At 47.7% G+C, this 27,017-nt stretch overlaps 1 long non-coding RNA gene across 1 annotated transcript; it reads left to right on the forward strand.

Moving 5' to 3' along the window:
* The first annotated feature begins 9,320 nt into the window (after positions 1-9,320).
* LOC310668901 lies at positions 9,321-9,797 on the forward strand. Its single transcript, XR_014506885.1, has 3 exons — positions 9,321-9,410; positions 9,542-9,579; positions 9,726-9,797. It is a non-coding gene; the product is annotated as an uncharacterized lncRNA (long non-coding RNA).
* The last annotated feature ends 17,220 nt before the right edge of the window (positions 9,798-27,017 follow it).

Raw genomic sequence — 27,017 nt, forward strand, 5'->3', positions numbered from 1 at the left:
AAGCAAAGAATTTTAGGTATACTAAAAACAACAGAACCACCCATAAAATGTATGCTATTGCCATGCCAAAATGAGAGAAAATTAGTTGGAGGGAGGCACGGGATGGGGCCACGGACCCCCGATTGGGAATAACGGAACTAGATGGTCCTCGGTGTCCCTTCCAACTCCACAGTTCTATGATCCTGTGTCTTAAACACAAATCTTGAGGAATAGTGTGTGTGTGTGTGTTTCTGTTTGAATTTTCCCAGCCTTTGCTTTATTCTGATTTGCGCTTGCGTCCCTACTCCCCACGTGTAGAATTGCTATACCTTTGGATTTTCCTGGATATTCAAGTGTTTCCCGCATGGACACTTGTTTCCAACGGCCAAATCGCGGCAATTACGGGCGGATGGCAACCCTACCCACTTGTGCCAGATTGCCTGGCATACATTACAAGCATCTAGTCACATAGATTCTCCAGAATCCCGGGGCTAGCCCACCTGACGGGAAGAGTCCGCGACCAGAAGGAGGAGGAGTACCAGGAAGAATGGACAAAATTCAAAGATTATTTAGCTGAATATGTCAAGATAACCTAACTGGAAAAGCCTGCAAATATGAGATAGGCTTAGGATTTAAATATGTAAGGATAGGAATTAAGATGTTTCAAGCTAGATTAGAAAGAATGAAAGATGTGAAGTGATCAAGTTATTTTTATTTTTTTTAAAGAAGATTGATTTTGGAAAACTGTTAAAATGAAATACAATGAAATTCAACCAGGGGGATTTGAGGAAGTCACTTAACAATGTTATCAAGATTGGTTTAATTACAATTAGGATGTATGTTTGTTTGTTTGTCTGTCTTTTTTTTTTTTTTTTTTGAAAATTAATTTTAAAAAATGGTAAAAACCCCAACATAGATTATCCAGAATCCCAAGCAGCGACACTGTGAAACTTTCATAGGAATAAAAGGTAGGGGGGAAGGAGGCACAATGTCAAGCAGGCAACAGAATAAACCCGAGCACTGTGGGTCTAAAACCGGCCCCTGAATCTCTTGCTCCCCACTCTGCCCTTCTAACAATACCATTTTTTTGCTTGCTGGATGGCTGTGTGCAATGAGAGCTCAGTCACTGAGGAAGGGTGCTGGCCCAGTGGGAGAAGCATGTGCTTGGCATGCAGGCGATCCAAAAATCCATTCAAGAGCAAAATTCCAGTTCTCATGTTTTCTGTCAAAAATGGCTAATTTAAAGGGGAATAGCATGGTGCCTTCCACAGAGTCAGACCATTGAGCCGCCTAACTCCTTAAGGGAGGACCAGAGCTCGCTGGTGATGCAGGTCCCAGAACAGTCTCCAGTCTCTCCAGGTGAAACTGAAAACAGCACCTGCCTGGAACCTTGTAGAGCCACTGCCAATCAGTACAGACAGTGCTGAGTTAGGTAGCTATGATCCATCCACCATCACCCTTTGCCCGAAGCAAAGGCACATCGCTGCTCCAAATCTTTGAAAGACTTTCCCTGCTCACCAAGCCACCTGCCCTCCTTTATGCATTGCCGATGGCTTATCAAAGGGATCCTCACTGCAAGTCTCATCAAGGCAGACAGCTTGATGAAATCTTGGTGCCCTTTCTTACAAAATGCTAACAGGGACAATGGCACCAGTTGCCCTCTGGACTCACAGGGTGCAGCTTACTTTGGAGCCATCAATTGTACACATTTGGAATGGCCCTTGAGAAAGGATGGTCTGCCTATTGTCAGCAGCTTACCACCTTGTTGTTTGTTAAAAACTTGAATAAAAAGCATGCTTAAAATAAAACAGGAAAAATGAAATTTTGCTGGCTTCTTGAGAAAAGAATAATGCCTCATTATTTGTATCTGCTTTTAAATGTTGTTTTTCTTCTCTTTGTAATGAGTTTTACTGGGTCTGTGGTCATTTTAAGTTGCTTACCTTCACTAAAATATATAAATCTACTCGACTGGGAACTTTTATTAGCCAAATTCAAACCCACTTTGGATAGCAAAATTCCTGGAGTGGGGAGGAGGGTTCAATGTTCTAATAGATTAGATATGGGCAGTCCTTCAGTACAGCAAAACTTGACACTTTGAAACCTTTGAGTCCTTTCCAAAAGGACTTCACCCACTATTTAGGGGGGAGGTATGTCAGAACTGACCTTCTGCAGTACTGATTCCACATTCTTGGACTCCTAATCTTACACGTAAATTAGAGCTGGAACCATCTCAGGCCCTATGGCTCTTGAAATGACCATGACCTATTGAGCAAAACCACAGAATCAACCTCTCTGGTGACTAAACCCCACTTGCGTTTACAAAATAAATTAACAACAGAGGAAAATCATGGAAGAAATAAAATGGCTTTTGAAATTAACGAAGGTGATTCCTTTTATCCACATGTATTACGAGACATGTTCAAAGCGCCCTTAAGGAGAAATTCTGTAAGCAAAGGTAGCAGATACACAAGGACACATTGCTAAAAGAAACAAAGGGAATTGGAGGGACCATGAGTGAACAGGTAGTACCAGAATGTACAGAATTGTACCTAGAAAAAGGTTACAACTAGATTACCTTTTTGTAAACAAAAACAACAACAACCCCCAAAATAAAACTTGGAAGCAGCAGGACTCCTTAGGAACTCTTCAAAAAACAAAACACAAAACTGCATATCCCTACCTAGTCACCAAATGTGAGGGGAAACGTAAACAAGCATCTTACACTGCTTTAAATGATAGCCAGATTTTGCAATTTTTTACCACACCAGAAGTAAAAGCACGGGGCATTAATAAGTTTTTGAAAAATCATGTGGTGACCTTGTGCATCCATAAATAACTTTCAGAAATGTATTTCATTACTTCCCAAAGCTTCTCAATGAGCTACTGTTATGTACTGAAGTTCTCACCCTGGGCCTGTAGATAGTTATGCAAATGAAGGATCGAAAAGTGACGTTCAGTGATTGGATAGTTTTAGAAAATGGCAACAGTTGCATTGTTCTGGAGCTCTATATAAGCAGGCTGACTGAGCTCCTCAGCCTAGTTCTGTTCTGGCATCTGAATAAAGAAGAGCTGTTTAAAGAATCGCTGTGTCGTCTGACATGTTCGCCCACAACCTAACACTGGCGATGAGGATGGGATCAATGGACATCAGAGCACAGCCAGATGCGGCCATCCTATGAACTGAGCTGAATCACTGAGCGAAATCACTGGACAGAACCAATTCAGAGCTGACTGTTCTGGCTAGAGCACTGTGTTCCATCCATCCATCGCCCGCCATGCCGGCATCAGAATCATGGCTTCACTTGTGCCTCTACCGCCGTTTGCGCCAGCCTCTGAATCATGGGACTCCTACCTCGCTCGGTTCGACTGCTACCTCCAAGCCAACGAGCTGACAGCAGTATCAATGGAACAGAATCGGGGCCTATTCCTCAGCCTCTGTGGGCCTGAGGTGTTTGAGACGGCCCGAGCATTGGTTGCGCCTGAAGCAGTCCAGGCAACACCATGGGACACTATCCAAGAGAAGCTCCGCAACCACTACGCGCCAAAGCCGTCCAAGATTGCTGCCCGCCATGCATTCTACCACCGGAACCAGGCAGAGGGGGAGTCAATCAACAACTACACCACCGCCCTGCGACAGGCTGCAATGCACTGTGAGTTCCGAGACTTAGACGATGCCCTGATGGATCGAATCGTCTGCGGGGTCCGGGACATCCATCTGCAACGGTGTCTCCTCGCTAAGCCAGACCTCACGCTGCAGAAAGCCATTGAGGAGGCTGTGGCCTCGGAAGCTGCTGAACGCACCGCCCAGGAGATCCGCAAGGCCAGTTCCAGTGCATCACGAAGAGGCCAGCATTGATGAGGCATCCTCCAGTGAAGACGATGATGTGCACCAGACAAAGCGGGAGCACAGGAAGTTCCAACAGAAGTCCAAGGGCCAACCGGAATGTGCCGGCTGTGGAGGCAACCATTCCCGTGCCAAGTGTCGATTCAGAGACGCCATCTGTCGGACGTGTTCCAGAAGGGGCCACATCGCTAAGGTCTGCCAATCGGCTCCGTCTGACACCCCCCTTCACCGACTCGCAAGTCCAAGTCTTCACGCCAGTCTGCCAAGGAAAGCTGTTTCGCTCTCACCAACTGCCACTGCCCGTCTGGAACCACGATTGGCCAAACCGACTCGCCTACGCGATGCAAGCTGAACGTCACGGTGCTCATTAAAGGAGCTCCATGTGACATGGAGATCGACACCGAGTCTGCCCTGTCCATCGTGTCTTGGAGCACCATCAAAAGACTGGTACCCAGAGTGTCCAAAAGGCAACTCGACTCTCACCGCGTACACCTGAGAGACTACCAGGGAAACGACATTCCCGTTGTAGGTGTTGGCTGGTTCCAGATCGCCTTCAAGGATTTTTCGGGCCTGCTCCGACTGGTGGTGGTCAAAGGTCAGCGGCCAAGCCTCCTAGGGCTAGACTGGTTTGATGCCCTCGGCCTGGAAGTCACCGGCATCAACTGCATCTCTAACGCAGAGACTGAGAGTCTGGTCAAAGACTTTGCCGAGGTTTTTGACGGCACTTTGGGACAATATACAGGTACGCCCATCTCCTTTAGCCTTGATCCACAAGTCGCCCCCATCAAGCTAAAGCCACGCCGGGTTCCCTTTGCTCTCAAGGCTAAGGTGGACGAACAACTGGACAAGCTGGTCACCCAAGGAGTTTTGGAGCCGGTTGACCACGCCAAGTGGGAAACCCCCATCGTCACGCCTGTTAAGCCAGACGGGTCGGTGAGAATCTGCGCTGACTACAAGTGCACGATCAACAAGGCACTTCAGCAGCACGCTTATCCGGTTCCTGTTGTCCAACACCTGCTGCATTCCCTGGGTGAGGGTAAGGTCTTCGCTAAGCTGGACCTTGCCCAAGCCTATCAACAACTGCCCGTTGATGACGCCACTACTGAAGCCCAGACAATCGTCACCCACCGAGGGGCATTCCGTTGCCGCCAGTTGCAGTTCGGGGTGAGTATGGCTCCTGGCATCTTCCAAAGCCTTATGGAGCGTCTCCTGCAAGGGCTTCCGGGCATGGTACCATATTTTGATGACGTGTTGGTGTCCGCAGACTCACACCAGCAGCTGTTCGAGCGCCTCCGTGCCGTGCTGACCAGGTTCCAAGAGGCCGTGCTCAAGGTAAAGAGGGAGAAGTGCCAGATCGCTGTTCCACAGGTGGAGTTCCTGGGCTATCTTATCGACGCCCCCGGCCTTCACCCGACCACATCCAAGACCTGTGCTATCCAGCAGGCCCCCATCCCAAAGAACAAGACAGAGTTGCAGGCGTTCCTTGGGCTGCTGAACTTTTATAACATGTTCCTGCCCTACAAAGCCACGGTGGCTGAGCCTCTTCACCGACTCCTCAGCACAAAGACGCCTTGGTCCTGGGGTCATCGGGAGACGGCAGCCTTCAACGCGGTCAAGGCTCTCCTTTCATCGGACAGTGTGCTGGTACAGTACAGTGAAGCCAGGCCGCTGGTCCTTGCCTGCGACGCCTCACCTTTTGGCATCGGCGCTGTCCTTAGTCACCGTTTTCCAGACTGAAGAGAAGCACTGCTCGCCTACTTTTCCAGGACGCTATCTCTGACTGAACAGAAATACAGCCAGCTCGACAAGGATGCACTGGCACTTGTGGCTGGAGTGAAGAGGTTACATGAATACCTCTATGGCAGGACTTTTGACCTCATCACTGACCACAAGCCGCTCCTGGGCCTCCTTGCCGGTGATCGTCCAACTCCACCGGTCCTCTCGCCGCGCATGCTGCGATGGACTGTTTTCCTGGCTGCCTACCACTACCGGCTCGTCCATCGCCCAGGGAAATCGATGGGCCATGCCGACGCCCTCAGCCGTTGCCCTCTTTCAGCGTTTGTGGAAGACCCAGCTCCAGCTTCATCGCTCCTCCTGATTGAGGATCTTCCGGCAGCGCCTGTATCGGCTGCCACTGTGGCCTCCGCATCGGCCCAGGATTGCACCATCAGCCGTATGCTCAACTGGGTGTGGAGGGGGTGGCCACAAGGGCCGTTTGCATCGGAGTTCCAACCGTTCGCAACCAGACAACATGAACTCTCGGCTCATCGCGGCTGTCTGCTGTGGGGAGACCGCGTCGTGATTCCCCAAAGACTCCGTCAACGCGTCCTGGAGGCTCTGCACGTTGGCCACCCGGGAATCGTCAAAATGAAGGCGTTGGCTCGGTGTTACGTCTGGTGGCCTAACATGGACAATGCCATCACTGCCTGGGTGTCCGCCTGTCAAGCGTGCCAAGAATCGAGGCCTGCACTACCGGCAGCTAAGGGACACACCTGGGAGATGCCAAAGACACCCTGGTCGAGGGTGCACATCGATCTGGCCGGCCCCTTTCACGGCCGGACCTTTATGGTAGTGGTGGACGCCTATTCCAAATGGCTGGAGGTGGCCCTGATGCCCTCCACCACTACCGAGGCCGTCATCCGGGTGCTGCGAGGCCTGTTTGCGACGCATGGGTGTCCTGATATCCTTGTCTCCAACAACGGACCGCAGTTCACGTCAGGCACTTTTGAGCGGTATCTTTTGGGACTGGGCATCCGCCATGCCCTAACGGCACCATTTCATCCATCCAGCAACGGGCAAGGGGAGAGAATGGTACGCTCGGCAAAAGAGGCACTGGCGCACCTGGACCGGGGAGACTGGCACGAGCAGGTCACCGAATACTTGTTCGTGCAACACATCACCCCTCATGCGGCCACAGGGCGGAGTCCTGCTGAACTGCTTATGGGCCGCCGCCTCAGGTCACCGCTCGACTGGCTGCACCCGGACTTTGCCGTGGCCGAACCCCCAGGCTGTGCCAACGCGCCACGCTCATTTGTTCCAGGAAACCAGATCTTTGCCCAGAACTATGTGGGGGACATTCCTTGGGTGCCAGCCACAGTAGTGGGAGTCGCTGGACCTCGCTCGTACCAGGTGGCACTCGAAGACGGACGCTTGTGGCACCTGCACATAGACCAGCTTAGGCGCAGGGTTGGGGACTTGGACACTACCGTGGTGCCCCCAACTGCGCTCGTGGCTCCGGAAGAGACACTTACAGATGGCGAGGCTCCACCTACACCTCCCTTGCAAACTGCCAGTGTGGAGCCGAACCAAGCCACTTCAGAGGGTCTGCCAGACTTACCGCAGTCTCAGACCACTCCACTTGCGTATGCTCCACCCACAGCAGCGAATCCAGGGGATTTGGTTTCAACGCCACCTAGGGTCGCACCACAGCCTCAGCAAGAGTTGTGTGGCCCCCCGGACTTGGCTACCAGTCCCCGGAGGTCTGACAGAGTTTCCAAGCGCCCAACTTATTTAAAGGACTATGTTGTTGGACATGTATCACTGTTGGTCTAAGTATGTGAAATGTAACCGATATGCTTCTGTGCCTAATTGAACCATTACGTGTAGTGCTGTATATAAGGAAACCATTATGATTGTAACTAATGCCTTATCTCGGTGGGGAGGGGTGTTATGTACTGAAGTTCTCACCCTGGGCCTGTAGATAGTTATGCAAATGAAGGATCGAAAAGTGACGTTCAGTGATTGGATAGTTTTGTATGCAAATGAAGGATCGAAAAGTGACGTTCAGTGATTGGATAGTTTTAGAAAATGGCAACAGTTGCATTGTTCTGGAGCTCCATATAAGCAGGCTGATTGAGCTCCTCAGCCTAGTTCTGTTCTGGCATCTGAATAAAGAAGAGCGGTTTAAAGAATCGCTGTGTCGTCTGACATGTTCGCCCACAACTTAACAGCTACCAAATGGCATTTCTTTCTATTTTGGATGAAACTGGGGAAGCAGCTTTAGAAGAAGGGGTTGCTGACATTCACTGGCCTGGAAAACACCTGATGCCAATATGATGGCAAATTGTGGGTGGTGCATTGATGGAGAAACTAAGGCAACAAATGGGGACATGACGCCACCGGTGTTCTAAAGATACATTTCATGTAAAGATTATGATGGGCTTCTTCAAATGCCCATAGCCTCTTACAAGCAGAGGTTTTAGATCAATTTTCTGTAAACCTCTGTCATAAATAGTTGTCACTGAAAAGAATCTATGGGGCATTGCCAAGAGAAAGATGAGACACATGAGACCGAGCAATGCAGAAGAGCTGAAGGCTGCTGTTGAAGCATCCTGGTCTTCCATAACACCTCAGCAGTGCCACAGGCTGATAGCATCCACGCCACGCCGCATTGAGGCAGTAATTGATGCAAAAATGGCCCAAATCATGTAGTGAGTACATATGCATGCTTCTACTTCTCAGAGGTCAAATATTGCTCAATTTGCAATCCTTGTTTTGCTGATTTCATTTCATATTCTAATTTTCTGAGATTGTTAATTTGGGTTTTTTATCAGCTGTACCCCATATTCATCACAATTATAACAAATAAAGGCTTGACATATCTCGCTTTGCATGTCATGAGTCTATCTCATATATTAGTTTCACCTTTTTTAAGTTGAATTACTGAAATAAATGAACTTTTCCACGATATTCTAATTTTCTGAGTTTCCCCTGTATGTGTGGGGTTTTGTGTCAGCATCACTTGTGTGGCTTCACTTACTATTCCCTTGTTGCATTTCCTTGGTGGTGAGAGAGGTTGGCGGGTGACCTAGGGTGTGGTTGGTGGTCTTTGGTTGGCTGCAGGGAGATTTGTTTTTGTGTGAGAGTGGGCACCTAGGGTACAAATAACCAGAAACCTCATCAAACTATACCTCCACAACTACAACCCCTCGTAGCGACAAATCAACAAATACCCGAGGAGATGCAACAACACCAAATGCTCCTTTCCTTGTTGATACGATGTCCCGCAGCTGAAGTAGTGTGTGAAATGACACGGCTCTGCCTGCAACTGTTAGGCTACCCGTATTTGTGTTATGGCTATGCTGCAAAGACTCCCTGCCTTCTCTTACACACACACACCCCATTTTGGTTGTAGGCTTCTGTCTCAGGTTTTGAAATGTGTTGGGGAGGGGGCTTTACTGGGTTGTTTTTCACCTTTATTATGCATTTTGTGTTTTTATATTGCGATTTTTATGTTGGAACCAGTGCTTTTTTTCTATTAAAAAAATGTTTGGGGTACTCTCATTTTGACTCAAGAAAATCACCATTTTATAGTTCAAATCGGGGAAAATAAATGCAGTACAGTAAATGGACAAAAGTGCAAAGATTCACAAAATGTTTCGGGGTGTGCGTACCCCTGCATCCCCCCAGAAAAAAGCACTGGTTGTAACTGAGACCTGTGGGTATAGGGCGGTATAACAACAACAACAACAAGAAGGTCTGCCCCTCTCCTTCTCTTCTAGGTTCAGGCGACTGAGGGACATGGCAGCCCGCAAGAAGAAGAGGACCCGCAAAGTCCCCAAGAAGTCCAGGGTTGCTGTGGGCCCACGTGAGCAAATGCTTCCTTTTCATTTTGGAGCGTAAGGAGGGGTGGCCTTAATGCTCTAATACTCAACTGTGGAAAAGAAGTAGAAATGAACTAACCTGCCCCCATGTCCTTTCCTTCTTCTCTTGTTGCAGATGGTTCAGAGACTGGCAGGGTCTGGGCATCGCCTGTGGTTAGTATTTGAGAAAACAGCACAGTACATACGAAATCCCTCACCCCCCCCCATCCACCAGTGCTGTTTATACCCCCATTTTGGCGGTCTCAGATGCAGAGAAGCCCTCCTGCCATGAACTGACAGCCTGACTCTTGCCATTTCAGCAACTGGAGAAGGATGAGATGTCGCTCTGCTGTGTGCTGGCCACTTGCTCGGAGGCCCGCCAGAGAGAAAAGGACAGGTTGAGGTACTCCAAGAAGATGGCCGTCAAGGCAATTGCGGTGAGTGAGAGGTTGCATGAGGTATCCAGGGGTGAGGGGGGCAGGAGAGCTGGGGATGGGATTGGGGGATGCTGGGCAGAAGGAAGGCCTGGCGGGGTCTGGCCAAGAGAAGGGTTGTGCAGGCATTTGGCATTACGTTCTGTTCACAATATGATCCCAGAAGGCAGACAGCTTAGAAAGGTTACATACATTCAGAATCTATCTTGTAGGAAGATAGTCCCTTTTAATGAGTGTTGTCAACCCAGATATCTGTGCCCAGATGATGATAATAACAACAACAACAACAACAACAACAACAATAATAATAATAATTATTTTTATTTATACCCCGCCCTCCCCAGCCAAGGCCAGGCTTAGGGCAGCTAACAAGCAATAATTAAAACAAGTTGAATTAAAATACAGCATTAAAATATTGAAACATTAAAATGCAGCCTCATCACAGAAGGAGAAAAGAAAAAGAAAGAGGGGGAGGGAATCAAATTGGCTCCAAGCCAAAGGCCAGGCGGAACAACTCTGTCTTACAGGCCCTGCGGAAAGAAATCAGATCCCGCAGGGCCCTGGTCTCATGAGACAGAGCGTTCCACCAAGCCGGAGCCAGCGTTGAAAAGGCCCTGGCTCTGGTTGAAGCTAATCTAACTTCCTTAGGGCCCGGGACCACTAGGGTGTTGCTATTTATGGACCTTAAGGTCCTCCGTGGGGCATACTGGGAGAGGCGGTCCTGTAGGTCTTAAGCCGTGAAGGGCTTTAAAGGTCAAAACCAGCACCTTAAATCTGACCCTGTACTCCACCGGGAGCCAGTGCAGCTAGAAAAGCACTGGGTGAATATGCTCCCATGGCAGAGATCCCGTGAGGAGCCTCGCTGCAGCATTCTGCACCCACTGGAGTTTCAAGGGCAGCCCCGCATAGAGCGAATTACAGTAGTCAAGCCTGGAGGTGACCGTCGCATGGATCACTGTGGCCAGATCGGGGCGGGAAAGGTAAGGGATCAACTGCTTGATGCGGCGAAGGTGGAAAAATGTCACCTTGACTGTTGCTGTAACCTGCGCCTCCATGGAAAGGGAGGCGTCAAGGATTACACCCAAACTCTTAACAGAAGGCAATGGCACTAATTGGGCCCCCGCAAGAGAAGGCAGTTGGTCCCTCATCCCCATGCCATCCCAACCCAGCCATAGGACCTCTATCTTTGAAGGATTTAGTTTCAATCAGCTCCCACGAAACCATCCAGCCACAGCTTCCAAGCATCTGCTCAGTGTGTCCGGGGCCGAGTCGGTGCGGCCATCCATTAGCAGGTAGAGCTAAGTGTCATCAGCATATTGGTGACAGCCCAGCCCAAAGCTTTGGACAATCTGGGCAAGGGGGCGCATAAAGATGTTAAAAAGCATTGGGGAGAGGTTTGCACCCTGTGGCACTCCACACACCAAGGAGTGGCATGACAACATCTCCCTCCCTAGCGTCACCCTCTGTCCCTGACCAAAGATAAAAAAGCACAGCCATTTACGGGCTATGCCCTGTATCCCCACGTCGGCAAGGCGGTGGTCCAGAAGATCATGATTGACCATGTCAAAGGCTGCTGACAAATCTAAAAGAATCAGCAGTCCTGACCCGCCTCAATCCAGTTGTCTACGTAGATCATCTGTTAGGGCAACCAGAGCCGTCTCGGTCCTGAAACCAGGACGGAACCCGGACTGAAATGGACCTAAAGCTGATGTTTCCTCCAAAAACCTACCAAGCTGATCAGCAACCGCTCTCTCAATTACCTTACCCAGATATGGAAGATTTGAAACTGGCCGGTAATTGGATAGGTCTAAAGGATCTAGTGAACTTTTTCTTTAAGAGCAGACACACCATTGCTTCCTTCGGGTCCCCTGGAAATGTCCTCATGCCAAGGGACAAATTGATAATTTCAACCAGGGAGGTCCGTGCAACATCTGGACATGCCCTAATCAGCCAAGACAGGCACAGATCGAGGAGGCAGGTGGTGGGCCTACCAGCTTGGAGGAATCTATCCACATCAGCAGGGAGTAGCCAATTGAAATGGTCCAACACTGGACCCGAAGACAGTCAAGGGGCCTCCAGTTCAGTCACTGTATCTAAACTGGCAGGGAGGTCATGGCGGAGCAACAGGACTTTCTCCGCAAAAAAGCTCGTGAATGCCTCACAGCTGTGGGTCGAATTTGTGCTTAAATTTGGTTGTCCTCCTAAGGACATTATCAACCTAATTATTCTAAAAAGTTGCGCCGGGCGAGAGCTAGCGGATGCAATGGAAGCTGCAAAGTAAGATTTCTTAGCAGCTTGCATAGCCATCTCATAGGCTTTTGTAAGTGTCCTATAAGATGTTCTTGAAGCTCTGTCACGAGTCTGTCGCCATACTCACTCTAGCTGTCTGAGATCCTGCTTCATTTTCCGGAGCACCTCAGTAAACCAAGGGGCCTGGTTTTGACGGGGTCGCAGAGGGCGCTTAGGCGCGATCTAATCGATGGCTGCCAAGAGCTGGTTATTCCGGTCCTCGACAAGGTCATCTAATGAGTCGCCAGGAGGAGCAGGGTCCCGCAAGGCCTGACGGAATCTTTCAGGATCCATCAGCCTTTGGGGGCGAGCCCAAATAGGCTCGCCACCCGAGCAGGGGAGGAGTGGGAAGTCAATCTTGGCTTTCAGAGCGTAGTGAACAGACCATGGCACTTCCACAGGGGGGAGCATGATCACATCTATGCCAGCACCAAAGATCAGATCCAGCGTGTTGCCTGCTTGATGAGTGGGGCCCAAAGCAAACTGGGAGAGCCCTAGTGTTGCCATGGAAGTCACCAGGTCCAGAGCCTGTGAGGAGGGGGCGGCATCGGCATGGACAGTGAAGTCTCCCAAAACCAATAAGCTTGGGAACTCCAAGGCCCAGCCCGCCGCCACCTCCAGCAGGTCTGACAGGGTGGCTGCCGGTGCGCTGGGTGGTCAGTGCACCAGCCAGACAGCCAAGCTCTCCTTGGTGCCCCACACAAGACCAACACATTCAATGCCAGAGATTGCCGGTGCTGGCAGAGCTCTGAAAGAGCAATCCTCTGGGATTAACAACGCTACTCCTCCCCCCCCCCCCGACCCACAGTCCACGATTGATGGAGGACAGAGAAGCCTGGGGGTGTTATCTCATGTAGGGAGACTACTTTGCCTTCCCGTACCCAGGTCTCCATCACGCAAGCCAGGTCAATCCCCTGCGAGACAAAAAGTCACCCATGGTGGCGGTTTTGTTGCCTATGGACCTGGCATTGCACAACACCAATGACGGAGGTGGGTAAACCCTGTTCGCCCTACCCTCGTCCCTTGGGATGGGGCGTAGATTGGAAGGGGTTCGAGCATCACTGCATCTCAAAACCCTTCGCCGATAGTGATATCTAGCCCCACCACCATTCCTCCCTAGCCCTTCAATAGTGGGAATCCCAGACCCCATACTAGCCTCCCCAATAGAGGGGTAACATCCCCTCACTGACAAGTCATCCCTGGGCCAGGACTCCTGGGTCAAAATGGTAAGGGGAAGAGGTGAAGGTTTGATAGGGTAAGTATCCCTAGAAGATAAAACCCAACCAACCGCACCCCAAGCGAGGAGGGCGGTCCCACGGTGTTTCGTTAACTGTCAATCCCCCTCTCCCTCCTGGATTGATTGGAGGACTGTTGGTTCTATCTGTGGCTGTGGGAGTATTAATGAGTCATGTGCTATAAAATGTGGATCACTGGCCAACAAAGAGCCAGCTTCGAGTTTGGAAGATCTGTCCATCCTGTCTCGCCAGGAGTACAGTAGAGAAAGTTGATCATTCTGTTAAATTTTTGGAACATTAGGCAAAGGTCCAGATGTAGATTGGGTGCTGGATTTCTCCAGATTGTCAGCAACGTAGAGTTCTTTAGGTGTTGTTGCCATAGAAATGTCAGAGGCGCCAAATTCCTCATCTACTTTGGTGTCGCTTGAAAAGGGAACAGGGAGTTGCACTGATTTCTTTCTATGGGATAAAGAGCTGTTGGACCTCTTTGTGCTCTAGGCTCTACTGTCCTTATATTTTGGGTAGAAATCTCAGTCTTTATACTCATTAGCCTCTTCTTCAGGTCTTGTAAATCTAGGCTTACAGAATTATTTTCTTCCTTCGGGCAGTTAGTATTTCTAGTGTTAAGCTTGCTTTCCCTTGTCCGCATTAGCTTTGACTCTATGCAAGGAACCAATTGCCTCCTTGTTTTGTCCTTAAATACCCTCACTGGGTGGAGAGAGTGGAACCACCATAGAGTATCCTTTATCTCCATGAGTCGAGATGGGAGGGCTGATGACCTAAAGGTCATAAATAGGCGCGTGATGGTTCCCAAGGTAGGCAGGAAGTGGAAATTTCCTAGATCTCCAATTCGGTAATGGTAATTCAGGAGCTGAGACAAGGACATGCCATTTGGATAGGATTGAAAAAGATATTTCTACAAGCAAGGAGTTTGCCATTAGGGAGCATTAAAACATGCATTCCCTGCGAAATGGTGATTTGTTATTATGCAGATTAGTCTAAGTGAAGACTGTGATTGATTGCATACAAAGCAGCTTCCTAGACGCTGTAAACATACAGCTGCCATCAGGAGCCATTTTATAATGCATTATGTAGCACATGCTGCCCAATTGCTCCTCATGCTGTTCTCTCTTGGAGCAAGCAGGAGAAGCAAAGCACAAGGCCTTGGCACCACATCACGTCTGAACCCGGGACTGTGGCCTTATCATAATAAGCAACAATTGCCAGCCAATCTGAAGTCCCTGCTTATGGCTGGCCTGCTGACTGTGGCTTGTTAGGGAGCAACAAACCATGACCAGATGTAATGGGGAAAACAAAGCTTCCAGGTTTGTTTATCCTACTTGTGCCAGGAGCAAAGGGGGAGAAATGAAGCATCTTGCAACCGTAAGTCAGAAAGTCGATGGTGATGTGTGAATACATAGATTACAACACCCTTGCACTCACCATGATTAAGGGAGTTCAGCAACGTCTTCTGGCGCAAGCAAAAATAGACCCACTGGGTTTGGATCCCCACTTTCCAAACTGGTTCCTACTGGAATCCTGATGGGAGTTTTGTTTAAGATGCAAAGTGTGTTTTGTTGATGCAGAAAAGTGGACTCGATTAACTAAGCAAGGGCATTCAGAGTAGAGTAACTCAACAGGTAACGTTGAATACCAAGAGCTGTTGTGTTTTTCTGAAATCTGTTCAGGCAAAAAGTGTTCAGTACCAGATACACCTGCCCTGTGGTGCTGAAGATTTCTGTGTGAATTACAGAACATGAACTGGTTACTTGACTAGGAGCCAGGAGCACGTAAAAAGGGAGGGGGCATGTTGGGTTGGAAATAACTGGCAGACGAGTCGAAGGTGTGCATGTGGGAGGCGTCTCAAGCTTGAGGCTAAGAGCCTGTCCCTTTTATTGTATATTTGGGTCTATTGCACCATATATGCTCGGTGCTGATTGGATACACGTGGGCTACGTTTAAGCGTCGCACATATTACATACAATGTGTAGAGTTTACATACATACATACGCATCAATAGATAGAGAGAGAGAGAGCACAGGAACATGACAATCTCTGATAGATAGGGATGGCAGGGATTATAAGAGTGCACTTAAAATTCTTCTAGTCTGTGGTAATAAACAAGGGAAGTTTATAGTTAGATTACAGGGTCATGACATCAGCTAAGCTTAGGATCTTTCCGTACCAGTGTACCATACCAGGGTCGAACAGAGAAGGCACAAAGTGAGTGCTTTGCCTACGCAGCGCCTCTGAGATATGCAGCAAGAGAACAGACACACACACACGAAAGACAGGACGAATCCCTCTAGGCATACACAGGGATCCAGAAAACCCACTCTACATCTCCCCCTTTCTTTTATTATATACAAGGTTTTTATTTCACTAGTGGAGGTAAGATAAGAAAAACAAAAATATTTCGGGATACGTGGTGTGCCAACGCATGCCCAAAATAAGTTTGCTCCTATTTAACCCCAAGAGCTACTGTTGGTGTTGCCACTTAGTAAAGTGGGCAGCAATGAGTTTTTGCGGAGGTTGAGGGGGGGAGAAGAGTTGAGACCAGAGACGTATGAGACTAGGAATGCATTGAATGAAGCAGCATAACAAAATTAGAATGCATATTATAGCAATAGCGTATTGAAAGAGTTTGCGGAGCCAGTCCAAGTTTGGCAGCCAGCCGGTGAGCCACTGGGTGAATGAATCCCAGAGGCTGGAGAATCCAACGTCCTGTTTAATGTGGTGGGTAAGGTTTTGCAGGTGGGAGATTTGCTGTCTAACGGCCTTAGAATTGTCAGAAATATTGAAGCAGCACATCGCATCCACTTGTTCACAGCCATAGTGATGAAGCATCAGCAGATAGTCAATAGCAGCACGATTTTGCAAAAGTCCGTGTTGTATCTCGGTCTGTTCTGTATTTAGCAGGTGGAGTGCGTTAGATGTGAAATTAATAGCTTTTGCTGCAGAACAGGCCAGGGCATTAATATTCCTGCTATTCGATACTGCCAATGAGGGCACTCCTAGGAGAGAGATAGCTAAGGAGACATATTCTGCTTTGCTGAAAAGAGAAACAGAATCATCACAATCATTAATCAATTCAACAGAGCGGCGATTTCTAGGGCGGCATAGATGTTGTTTCTTTGGTAAAATGATGGACAACCGACTCAAGCAGCAGGGAGTTCCATGGGTAATGTTTGCTGGAATGTAATTGAATGTATAACCTGGGCAGGACCAGAACCATCCTGCAGGCAACTCTGTGTATTTATATACATAGGAAATATTTACATAAGAAGAGCAGTTAAAGTTATCCTTGCTCATTCTTACACAGTTGTTCTTAGTGCAGTTCACCATACGAGCGCATGTCATATTATATGACGCCACGTACGGGGTTAATAGGTCCACGGCCATGGTGGGGCGCTTGCGCACCTGGGTACCCCAAGTGGAGTAAGCGGAGTAGCCAAGAGTGCGAAGAGAATCATTTTGGGGTAGGGAAGAGTAAAACCAGGTGTCATTTTGTATGTCAGAGGGGTCATGGCACACAGGGATAAGGCAAGAGCCAAGTATTTCACCCACTGATACCTGCTGTGATAAACAAAAGGAAGAAACATTGAGGGTTTTTGCAAAGGATTCCCATACATTTGGTGTTGTTGCGCCACCGCGAATAGGGGGGGCAGCCGAGATGGGCAAGAAAAAGATGCAGAAAATGAGAACAATCATGGAATTCATATTAAGGCAGGAGATAAGACAGAGAAGCACGTTATCGGGGGTTGATTCTAGCTGTTTGTCCTTCATAAGTTGTTCAGCTTGAGAGGAGAGTGATTTTATTTGGCCCCACGTCACTGGTCCATTACGATTTCCGCGCTTGCGTCTCCTGGGGGGACTAGACGGCACATCCTGGGCGATCTGGAGCTGTTGGGTGAACTGCGGAATCGGACTCTCCAGGGTTTGATGCCAAGCCATGGTACAGGCGGATGCAGCGCGATGGCACCCAGCGAGGGCCTTGTGGGCTTTGCACAGCCGCGTAGCCCTTACCCCAGGTGATCAATTTAACTGGTTCGCTCCAGTCGTTGGATGGTAATTTCTTATAGCGGACCAGGGGGGCTGGAAGGATCTCCTTTTGCTGAAAATGCTTTTGCAGTCGCGTACACGATTGATGATCCTGTATGAAAATATTCAAATGATTTAGCGTAAATAGAACACTAGCTAGCCAGCCTTCCTTCTCAGAAAGGGAGGCGGGGACTCCGGCCTTCTTTTCCTGCCGAATTAAGGCAGTTTTCAAGGTGCGATTGGCACGTTCAACAATTGCTTGGCCTTGAGAATTGTAGGGGATGCCGAATAAATGGCGGATATTCCAAGTTTCACAAAACTGAGCAAAAGATTTAGAACAATATGCAGGAGCATTGTCAGTTTTTAAAGTATGAGGCTTGCCCATGACTGACATGGCACGAACAAGATGATTGCAAGCATGTTTGACTTGTTCTCCCCTTTGAGGGGTGGCCCAAATAAAGCCAGAGTATGTGTCGATGCTGACATGTATGAATTTCCAAGGTGAGAAAGGGGCAAAGTGAGTGACATCCGTCTGCCACAGACAATTTGATTCAAGCCCGCGTGGGTTAACGCCAGGGCTGGGGTGGCCAAGTTGGTTAGAGCACTGTGGGCATTGTTGTATAATTGCACGAGCTGCCTCCAAAGGAATTTTGAACTCCCGGCTGAGAGCTTTTGCATTCTGATGATGGAAAGCATGGCTTTCAATTGGTGAAACAGGCAGAACTCTGAGCAGGGAATCTGCCTTTGCATTGCCATCTGTGATAAAGCCTGGAAAGGGCTGGTGAGATCGAATATGTACCACAAATAATGGGTGAGATCGTTTGGAGAGCAGTAATTGTAAAGACAGGAAAAGACTCAGAAGGTTGTCATCCAGTAGGGGGCTTACGTAGCTGCCCTCTAGGCGAGTTGTGACATTGGCAACGTAAAGGCTATCAACAACCAGATTAATTGGCATTGAGGCGAAGTGGTGCAAGGCTTTTACAGCAGCAGCCAGCTCAGAACGTTGTGCGGATTTCTGTGGAAGGGTGTAGAGGCTATGCCATCGATCATTCTGTTGCCAAGCAACCACCCCCCTTGTGGGGGCACCGTCGGTGAAAACCGTTTGCGCTTCGTCTAATGACACTCGGGACAGAATGGATGAGAAGGATAAGGAAAATTGTCTGCTCATTTGCAGGCGAGGATCTGCCGGAATATGACAGTCCACTGTGCCTACAAAATCAGCCAGGGCGCATTGAAGTGTCATGCTAGTGGAGAAAGCATTATCCCATTGGTCCATGGGCAGGGGAATAATAAGCCTCTGGCAATCAATACCAAATAAACTTTTACAGCGGCGCCTTCCCTTGCTGATGATTTGAGCAAGGAGGTCCACCAAGGGAGTCACTGTGTTTTTGGGTGTATGCTGTAAATACAACCATTCTATAATATGAACTTTTTGTGGGGCTGATTGAGTGAGGGCTGCGAATGGTTGGACACCATCTGTCATTACTATTAATTCTGGCGAAACATTAGGAATTGCTCTATCAACCCAATGAATCCGCATTATTTCCTTCAACTGGGCAATAGTTTTTTGTTGAAGGGGGTTCAAAATAATTTGTTCTCCAGGAGATTGATGGCCTTTTAAGGCTAAAAACAATGGTCTCAGAACCTCGAGAGGGATTTTAAAATATGGTCTTACCCAGTTAATATTGCCCAATAATTGCTGCAGTTGGACATATTTTATTACTTTTGGGACTTTAAGCTCAGGGACTATTGGGATTGAATAGCCAGCTATCATTTTGTGTCCCAAATAGTGAAAAGGCGAGGTTTCTTGTACCTTTTCGGGGGCAATTTTTAAACCATACTCTGACAAGCAGGCTGTTATATCACGTTTCCAGTGAGGGGGGAGCTGGCGCCCCGCCAAAAGAAGATCGTCCGTATAATGAATCACCGTCAGATCCGGATATAAACGGCGAAAGGGCTGGAGTGCCTGATTAACATAGTATTGGCACATGGTGGGAGAATTCAACATTCCTTGTGGTAGGACTTTCCATTGATATCGTTCTGTGGGTTGGCTGTTATTTAACACTGGAACAGTAAAAGCAAAGAGTTTACGATCCTTCTCCTGTAGGGGGATGGAGAAGAAGCAATCTTGCAAATCTATAATTGCCAATTGATAGGAATGTGGAATCATATTTGGATTGGGCAGACCACACTGCAAAGGCCCCATAGGTTCAATGATTTCACTAATTTTCCTTAAATCCTGTAAAAATCTCCATTTCCCACTCTTCTTTTTTATAACGAAGACGGGGGAGTTATAGGGGCTAGTTGAAGGTTCTATATGGTCTGCTTGTAACTGTTCAATCACCAAATGCTTTAAAGCAAGCAGCTTTTCTCCAGTAAGTGGCCATTGTTCCACCCACACGGGGGCAGTAGACTTCCAGTTAAGGGGAAGTGCAAATTTACTCATTTAATTGAATGGTAGCGTCTAATTGTTGCAAAAGGTCTCTGCCCCACAAATTCAGATGAATTTGGAGTACACACGGTTGAATGTGAGCAATCGTGGCAGAGCTATTGGGCAGAGAGACAGGCAGCCAGCGTACACTCTTTGCGGAGGTTTGAGAGCCTCCAACACCCCACACTGCGGAAGCAGACTCGAGGGGCCACGTGGGGTCCCAGCAACTGATGGAAATGACAGAAATGTCTGCTCCTGTGTCAATCAAACCTTCCAGAATTTTACCATTGATTTTTTACTTACGAAGAAGTTTCTTCTCACCGATTCTCTCAATAACCGCTAAAAGCTGTGGAGGGAAAGAAGAGAGCTGGTGCAAATTACTATCCATAATTGAAACAGAAGGGTGGGCTGGGAGCATCACCAAATGCGCCCAAGTGTCACCCTTTTTCAGCTGCATGGGCATATGGCTCCAAAGTTGAACCATGACAGTGCCCACATAATCTGGGGCTAACACTGCTGGGATAACCATGATGCCTTCTTTGGCCGTGGAAAGCTTGGGTAAAATTATACCTGCGACCTTAGATGGCAGGGGGCCCGCCAATTGGGTGGGCATAAGCACAACTTCACCAGGTAAAACAGTCTCTTTGTCTTCCTGATTGATTAAGTCAATGGTGAAGTCAGAGGATTTTTCTTTAGAAAATTTTGCAATAGTAGTATCAGATGGTGTACCTTTAGAAAAATTTTCAGTAGTAGGAACTAAAGGCAGTGGGCTCTCTAATTCGCCTGGCCCGAGAGCAGGGCCTCGTTGGAGTTTCCCGAACTCCTGCATTGGTTTGCCCAATGGTAGCCTTTTCCACACTTAGGGCATTTTTTGGAAGGTCTAGCCTTGTTGGTATCAGCATTCTTGTGTGCCCCGCCGCCAGGGGCTCTGCATTGCTTAGCAAAATGGCCTGGGCATTTGCAGTTAAAGCAATTGCCTGTGGGCCTGCTATTAGATTGAATGGCATTTGCAAGCAGGGACATAGCATGGCTTTGGCTGCCCACCTCTGTACAAGCCTGGATCATATCAGCCAGTTCATATTTAAAGCGGCGTATAACGGACTGCAAGGCAGTTTTGCAGTCTGCATTTGCATTTTCAAAAGCCAATTTTTTTGTTAATTCACTTTGAGCCGTGGTGTTATCAATCTGCCTGGTGATTGCTTCTTTCAAGCGATCTATGAATTGATGGTAAGGCTCTGAATGTTGTTGTTTTATGTTCACAAAAGAAGACATGGGTTGGCCTGAAACAGGGACCTTTTTGAAGGCACGTTGCACGCAGGTCGCAGTGCGACTGAAATGTACATTTGTCAACGTTGCCTGCAAAGTTATGGTCTCATATGGGCCAGCACCGAAAAGTTGGTTGGCTGTATGGTGAGGATCAGCCAAGGCCATAGCACTATGCTTATATTCACTTTCAAAAACCACATACTGAGCTGGAGTTAAAAGCATGCGCATCAGATCTTTCCAATCCTGAGGTAGCATAGTATAAGTAGTTGCTATTGTTTCCAACATTCCTTGCACATAGGAAGATTTCAGTCCAGAATCAGCAACTGCCCTCCTTAAATCTCTTATTACAGAATAAGGCAAGTGCTCATGCAAGATTCCGGCTGCACCTTGGGTAATGGGAAATGCAGATGGCAAATCTCCTGGCCAGTTTGTCTGGTCTTCTAAGGAGAGGTCACCCTGCTGCCTTGCTTGCGACAGAGCGGCACGAACGGCCCCCATGGGCACAGGGGCATTTCCAGGCGAAAAAGGGATAGGAGGGGGGAGGAGGGGGGAGGAGGGGGAGGAAGGGAAAGCATGGAAGGAGGAGGGGGAGGAGGAGGGGGAAGCAGGGAAGGAGGAGGGGGAGGAGGAGCGGATGGGATGCCTTCATGCTGAGGCGAAAGGGGTGAAGGGGGGGTTGCAATTGAGTTTGCAGGGGCTTTTGGCCGGCCGGGGGGGGGGTGGAAGGGAGGGAGGTAAGCAGTTTGGGTAAGGGGGGGGGGATTGTCTGCTGCGGTTGAAATGGCAGGGGCTGTCGGAGACGCCTGACCTTCCTGATCCAGGTCGAAACCTAAATCGGAGACAGCCTCTACGCATTTCTTCCAAGTGAGCAAACAATGAATCGGGGCCCTTGGTTCTTTAAAGAGGGAGGACCCGATCTTCTGCCATGTCCCTGGTTCGAGAGAACCAGCCTCTGGGAGCCAGGGACATCTGCAGGCCACTTCACATATTAATTTTTCAACATCTTTTAAACTAATATGAACACCCACCACTCTCTGCCTGACTAAGTAATGCAGTTCTTTGGCATGCTCTCTCTGCAACTTTGTCAAATTCTTCCCCATTCTACTCACGAGTTTTAGCGCGCTTAAGACTTCTCTCCAGTCGAGTGAGGAGATGGGGGTGGCTGGATCACGTCGGGGTCACCAGATGTTGGGTTGGAAATAACTGGCAGACGAGTCGAAGGTGTGCATGTGGGAGGCGTCTCAAGCTTGAGGCTAAGAGCCTGTCCCTTTTATTGTATATTTGGGTCTATTGCACCATATATGCTCGGTGCTGATTGGATACACGTGGGCTACGTTTAAGCGTCGCACATATTACATACAATGTGTAGAGTTTACATACATACATACATACGCATCAATAGATAGAGAGAGAGAGAGCACAGGAACATGACAATCTCTGATAGATAGGGATGGCAGGGATTATAAGAGTGCACTTAAAATTCTTCTAGTCTGTGGTAATAAACAAGGGAAGTTTATAGTTAGATTACAGGGTCATGACATCAGCTAAGCTTAGGATCTTTCCGTACCAGTGTACCATACCAGGGTCGAACAGAGAAGGCATAAAGTGAGTGCTTTGCCTACGCAGCGCCTCTGAGATATGCAGCAAGAGAACAGACACACACACACGAAAGACAGGACGAATCCCTCTAGGCATACACAGGGATCCAGAAAACCCACTCTACAATGTACCCCAAAAGTAATAGTGTAGTGTCCTGTGGGGGAGGTGTCCAGTCTCAAGTCAAACAAGAGCATGTAATAACCCATCTGAATATGGCAACTGTAAGCTCTGACTCACTTGCTAAATATTCTCCTATCCTTGTCATGGTATCACATGGCAATCGCTGCCTACCGTCAAGAACAGTCCATTATGCAGATGGAGTTTTGGTTACTGCATTTTGCTAACTTGGGTGCTGTTTTTCATCTGCCACCAGACAACTCACCCCCACCCCCCAAAAAAAACCATTCACTGCAAGGATTCAGGAAACTGTGTAAGGGTCAAGGCACCCAAACACATAGTTTTGCTAGAACTTTTATGCAACGACTAGACTGGTGAAGTGTTAGGTTCCATACAGCATCGTCCAACAGTAGTGCTTGCTGTACCCCTCCAGTTTGGTGCGCATTAAGGATTCTGCACAGGAATTCAGTTTTTTCCATCACGACTCAAAGAAGTGACCTCCAAAATGCATCGTGCAACTTTCTCCAATGGGTAAAATGCCTTCATGGTGACTGAAACACGAGGCAAAGCAGAGGTGGATTTAGGGCAGTGAAGCTCTTCCCCTGCACAGGATGTGGGGGCCAGAAGGGAGCCTTCCTGCCTCCTTCCCCAAGCCTAGTTAGCGCTCTCCCAGCTTTGGGACTGAGATGAGAGGGCTCTAGGACCCCACCAGAGCCTTGTGCATCCTTCCCCAAGCCTGACCCCTCCCCTGCCTGGCTTTTGGAAGGCACCAGGAGGGCACCATATTACCAAGGTCCCTCTCTGGGCAAAGTGTCATTTGTTCTTCAGTAAGAGCGTCTGTGCAAACAGAACAGAAACGGTGATGGTAGGGATGAATGGAAATGACCTTCCGTTGAGCACTCTGTCTTAAGCTCCCCTCAAAAGCTGGGGGTGCATATGGGTTCTGGTAAGAGCTTCCGGGGTGACGCGCCTGAGCAATGGCGGATTTCCTCCATCTCGGAGGAGACCGCTCTCCGAAAAGAAGGGTCTGACCGCCACGGCGAGGCGGAGACCCGCAAAAAAACCACGGTCGGAGGAAGACCGTGGGCTTGGGATTCGGCACGTGCCTTTAACGCCTCCCCTACTCGCAGGGAGACCCGGTTTTGGGGCTCCGGAGTGACGTGGGGTGAGTGGCGCGGCACATCGAATCAATCGCTGTTTTCGGGGAGTGAAGCCGCACAGCTGTTGCCAGGAAGCGCCAGCCTTTCCTGTGGACATTCGGACTTAAATTGACCTCGTAAGTAATGAAATTGGATTATAAATTTATTGGAATTTGGTATTTGAACGGAAGGTTTAAACAGGAAGCCCACCTTCCGCTTTGTAGAAAGACTAAAGCAAAATTGATACAAGCTGGAGCCTTTGAAAAGTGCTTTGTAAAGCAAAGTAAAAACCTTTGTCATTTAAGTACTTTGAACCCCCCCTCGGAAGCAGGGGAAGAGGGGGAGATTTCCTCGATGGATTGTTAACCTGCAGGACAGTAAAAATCGACCTAGTTTACTACTGTCTCGAGCCCGGGACCGGGCTGTCAAAAAGGAAAAAAGCTTCATAATTAGTAAAATAACAACAACGGAGGAACTGGACTATATCTTTATGGAAGAAGGATTATAACTTTATCGAAGAAGGATCAGAGAATGGAACTGTAACTGAAATTTGAATGGAAAATAAGAAAAGAGCAGAGTATTGCAGAAAGGTGTCTGAGACTGTTACATTTTGTGGACGGAAAATTCCATGCTGATTGTAGTTCTGCAGCCAGCAGACGAGAGGCTGAGACCTTGAAGACTAAGATAACACCAGGGGAAAATAAGCCTGAGAACATGGCTGAGAAAATAATAGCTCTGCTGGAACAAGTCTTAAAAAAAGTGAGTATCCTTGAATTAGGTATCTCTGAACTGAAAAAAAAATGCATATATCTTGGCACAGAAAGGTAATTCAACAGATGTAGTCCGAGAAGTGGAATCAACTTGGCAAGGATGTGTATTGGAGAAGAAGATGGAACAAACAGAGTCGGTTTTGTCTCTGCAAGAGAAATCTTACGTGGAAGTTTCAGCAATATTGCCTCAAATTGATGGACACAAATTTAATTCTGAGACCATCAAGGTTGAAGGACAGAATTGGAGAGCCAGTGGCCCATGTGGACTGAGTGATGCAAAATTGATGAATAATTTTCTGGAGGGTGGCTCTGAGGGAAAGTTTGGAAAAATGAGCTTCAGGGATTCTAAAGAGAGTGTGGAGTACGCTTTGGATTACTTTTTGGCCTATAAGTTGAAATATAGAGTTTGGGCAAGCGTGCTGAAGAGGAATAAAGGGGACGTTGGGGAAAAAGCTCTTTGGGGCTCAATTTCAGGCTGGAAAAAGAACTTGCAGACAGCCAAGGGAGATGATTTGAAAGCCTCGGATATTAGGGAACCAGGATGAGAGAATTATTGTGAAGATATGAAAGACTCTAGAATTTGTAAAAAGGATTGGCAGAACCCGGAACCGGGTGGAAGAGATGGTGGGATAAATTGGGAACTTTTTAAAGTAATATTTTACCTTTATATTGTTTGATTAAGAACTATTGGGAGATGATGAAGGGATTTCATTTGGTTCCAGTGAAATAAGATAAAGAATTAAGACACTAGGATATAAAGGTATATGATATTAGGAACCAAGAGGGTAAGAATTAAGGTTATATTTTTTCTTTTGTTTCTTTTTTCTTTATTATTTAGTGAATCAGGGTCTATTTGGTGAGGTTGATGAGGAAATAAGGTCTATAGGGACTAAGTTAAACAAATATAAGTAGTGAAATTTGGAAGGAATTTGCTGACTTGATTAACAACTGGAATACAAAGAGGGAGGTGGGAGGAAGCCGAGAAAGTAAGTTATGAAGGATGGATTTGGAAAGGTGGAATTTTTTCTTGTTTTCTTTTGAATGCTTTTGTCCTTTTTTTGTTTGATTTTTGGGTTGGTGGGGAGGCGAGGGGGTTTTTTATTATGTACTTTGGGGGGACTTGTTTCTCTTTTTTTCCTTCTCTTTTTTTATTCTCACTATTTTTATCGTTTTGTTTTTGCAATTTGGCTTTTGTATTTGTGAAAAACTTAATAAATATTATTTTTTTTAAAAAAAAAAAGCATATGGGTTCTGGTAACACCAGACGCATTTGCACAGAGGATTTGATCCCCACAGCCCATGTTCACGGAGACAATGCCATCTGTGGAAGTCCTAACCATGCCACATGATTGCCAGGCTACGTGCAAGTCTAATATGGGGTGTGTGCAGCTAGGCCCCTGCAGCAGGCTGCGGGGAGACTAAGGAAGCCTCCCTTTTGAAAAAGGTGTTCAATCCAGTGCTGAACTGGAAGCGTAACACTGGCCCTCCAAGCTGTCACGGGTGAGGTTTCACTATGTTACGAGACGCCTTAAAATCGAATACACAAGAAACATGGGGGGAAATATTATGAGACTCACCGCAGCCGATTAAGGCCTGGTGAGATGCTGCTGATTAGCTGGATCGCCCATGTTTTCTACCAACGGAAGATTGGCTGGCATACATTTAAGATACAGGTAGGTAGCCATGTTGGTCTGCTGTAGTCGAAACAAAATAAAAAAATGCCTTCCAGTAGCACCTTAGAGACCAACTAAGTTTGTGATTGGTATGAGCTTTTGTGTGCTCATGTATCTGAAGAAGTGTGCATGCACACGAGAGCTCATACCAAGAACAAACTTAGTTGGTCTCTAAGGTGCTACTGGAAGGCATTTTTTATACATTTAAGAGAAAGTCTTTCATTTAAGAGTTATCAACATAAAACATTTTAAAGCAATTACACCTATTAGTACAGCAGCATCCCAAAGTTCAACAGGTCAAGCCATTCATAGTTCCACTATGACTACGTGACAGGGCTGAGAAAGAGAGTCACCGCAACTCAAGTGTTTCACATAAATGGCTTAGCTCATCTCGATTGGATTCTGCCCCACGTGGCAACCTCGGTACGGACTCCACTATGAATTGCTCCTTAAGCATATGCCTGGACAGGGAAAGCTGCTCAGATCTAACATGATGGCTGTATTCTCTTCAAGAGAAGACTCGGACCACCAGGAGTTCTTTGTAATAAACCATTTATGCATGCAGCGTTAGAAATGAGCCACAGTGTTGTATAAACCTTGGTCTTTATTAGGGCTACA

Source organism: Podarcis tiliguerta (genome assembly GCF_965153285.1).
Source record: "Podarcis tiliguerta genome assembly, chromosome: W".
NCBI classification, from domain to species: domain Eukaryota; kingdom Metazoa; phylum Chordata; class Lepidosauria; order Squamata; family Lacertidae; genus Podarcis; species Podarcis tiliguerta.